The following is a 3,060-nucleotide window of genomic DNA, read 5'->3' on the forward strand; positions in this document are numbered from 1 at the left end:
AACCAGCCAATCATGTGGCAGTAGCACAATGCATACATTCATTGATCATGTAGATACAGGGCAAGAGCTTCAGTTAATGTTCACATCAAACATCAGAATGGGGAAAAGTGTGATCTCTGTGATGTTGACCGTGGCAGGGTTGTTGGTGCCAGATGGACTGATTCGAGTATTTCAGAAACTGAAAAACTGACTTTTTCATGCATAACAGTCTCTAGAGTTTACACAGAATGGTGAAAATAAAACATTCAATGAGCTGCAGTTCTGCAGGCAAAACACCCTGTTGTTTGAGACAGGTCAGACTGGTTCCCACTTACAGACAGGCTATAGAAACTTGTGGTTTTCCATTTCTTCCCAAAAAACAACACTGCCAGTAGGTGAGTGGGGTTATACTAAATTGCCCCTAGGTGAATGAGTGTAGATTGGCACCCTGTCTAGGGTGTACCCCGCCTTGTGCCCGATGCTCCCTAGGATAAGCTCCAGGTTTCCCCGTGACCCTGAAAAGGATAAGCGGTATAGAAGATGGGTGGATGAATGAGTGTATGTGTTAATGTTACCATGTGATGGCCCCATCATGGGTGTATTCCTGCCTCACTGTTCCCAGGAAAGGCCTTGGGTCCACCATGACCAGGAAAAAGCACTTAATGAATATGAAAGAATGAGTTTAGTTTAGTTTATACTTTATTGTCCTTTTGCAAGGAAATTCATCTTCTGACTCTGAAGCTGCACAAACACAACAGATAGCAACAACAGCTGACACAGACATCATAAACAAATAAATAAAAACATTAAAAAGAGAACCATTTTAGATACAGTATATTTACAACTACATCTTTCTGTTTAAAATATTAAGCAGCACTGGTACAGGCAGTGGTAGCTCAGTGGTTAAGATGTTACATTACTGCCAGGAAGGTCATGAGTTCAAATCCCAACTCCACCAAACTGCCACTGTTGGGCCTTTGTGCAAGGCCATTAACCCTCAGGTGTATAAATGAGATAAGTGTAAGTTGCTCTGGATAAGGGTGTGGGCCAAATGGTGCAAATGATTTTTTGTAATGGTTGCTTTTGCATAGTGAAACCCTATAACGCTTCCCTTAAGGTAATAATTGATCCATTTTAGATAAAACATGGCTTGAGTCAGTCACTATTCTTTGTGCATTCTTAAAAACCAACTGCTCATATAAGGATTGAAGTGATGTATATTCCCTTACACCCATGATTGTCATAGCAATTTTAACAAGACGAGCAAGCTGTGATTTTTATTGGATAAAAATGTTACCATACCAGGCTTGCTTTCCATAATTTAACAAATCACCCAGAACAGTCTGGTAAAATAAAAGCATAATCCTCTAACTCACACCAAACAACCTAAGCCTCCTTAAAAAAATGCAGTCACTGCTGAAATTTTGAACAGAGATTTTCAGTATGGGCTTCCCAAGTAAATTAACAATCGATGACCACACCCAAGTACTTGTACGTTCCCACCTGATTAATAATGGTGTCATGAATGATAACTGGACTATAATCCAGGGTGGCTGTGGTTCAGGTGGTAGAGCGGGTTGTCCACTAATCGTAGGGTTGGCGGTTCAACTCCTAGCCCACATGACTCCACATACCAAAGTGTCCTTGGACAAGACACTGAACCCCAAGTTGCTCCTGATGGCAAGTTAGTGCCTTGCATGGCAGCTCTGATACCATTGGTGTGTGTGTGTGTGAATGAGACACAGTGTAAAGTGCTTTGGAAAAAAGTGCTTTATAAGTGTAGACCATTTTTAATCACCCAGGCTAATCCTTTCGGGTCCTCTGTATTCCCGACTTTTACAGTAAGGTTATTTGCATCACACCACAGCACAAAATTGCTAATTTCAGAATGATATTCAGATATATCCTGGCCTTTATCTAACAAACTGAGTATTGCAGTGTCATCAGAGTATTTAATGATGTAATTATTCTTGTTTCTACTAAGACAATCATTTGTATATAAAGAAAGGAGAGTGACTTGAAGATGTTCCTGGTATAGGCCCTGGACAAGCAGTGTTCCTGGGTCAACTGTGACCCTGACCAGGATGAAGTGTTTACCGAAGATGAAAGATGGCACACAGTGTCTTGCACAGTGTAGCATGTTTGCCTCACACCTCCAGGGTTGGGGGTTCGATTCCCGGCTCTGCCCTATGTGCGTGGAGTTTGCATGTTCTCCCTGTGCTTCGGGGGTTTCCTTGAGGTACTCTGGTTACGTCCCCCAGTGCAAAGACATGTGCTGTAGGCTGATTGGCATCTCTAAATTGTCCACAGTGTGTGTGAGATTGTGCCCTGTGATGGGTTGGCACCCCGTCCAGGGTTTTCCCCCACCGAGTCCCCTGTAATAAGCTCCAGGATCCCTGCGACCCTGTGTAGGGTTGATGGATGAAGATGAAAGAAACTGTAAAGTGTACATTTAAAGGTGTGTATTTTATAATTGATGATACCAGAGTTAAATCTAATAACTAAGTGTCCCAGAATACCAAGGAATGGTTATGATGTAAAATTCTCCCTTCTGATAAAATTACACTGCATATTTGAGTCTGAAGAAAGCCTGTTTAATTTATTTAAATACACGGTCAGGAAATTATGTCACAAACGCAATATAGTGTACCAGTTTACTTAAATTCACTCTACCGAGCGACTGTTTATTTTCATTTTTAGTTCAAAAAGTTAGTGTTCGACCTGATACGTTATTGTCGTAAACAATCATGATACCGAATAGTGGAGTAGTGCAATGGAATAAAGCGCAATTTGAGACACAGCCAATAAGTGTGCGGTCGCAGCCTGCTTACGTGAAAAGGGGCGGGGCATCAAAGATTTAAATTTTTATATACGGAAAAAAATATATGTATATATTTTTTTCCTCCTACTAGATAGTCATGTAAACTAGTGTAAGACTACAGCATGTAATATGTGATATATATTCTGGTAATATTTTGCTTAAACAGGAAGATATTGTAGTCAAGTCTGCGTTGTTTTGAAAGTTGTACAACATTTCCCATGATTCCCTTCACCCATTCCTTCCACTCCGTTAGCTTGGAA

This window comes from Ictalurus furcatus, chromosome 7 (assembly GCF_023375685.1).
Source record: "Ictalurus furcatus strain D&B chromosome 7, Billie_1.0, whole genome shotgun sequence".
NCBI lineage: Eukaryota > Metazoa > Chordata > Actinopteri > Siluriformes > Ictaluridae > Ictalurus > Ictalurus furcatus.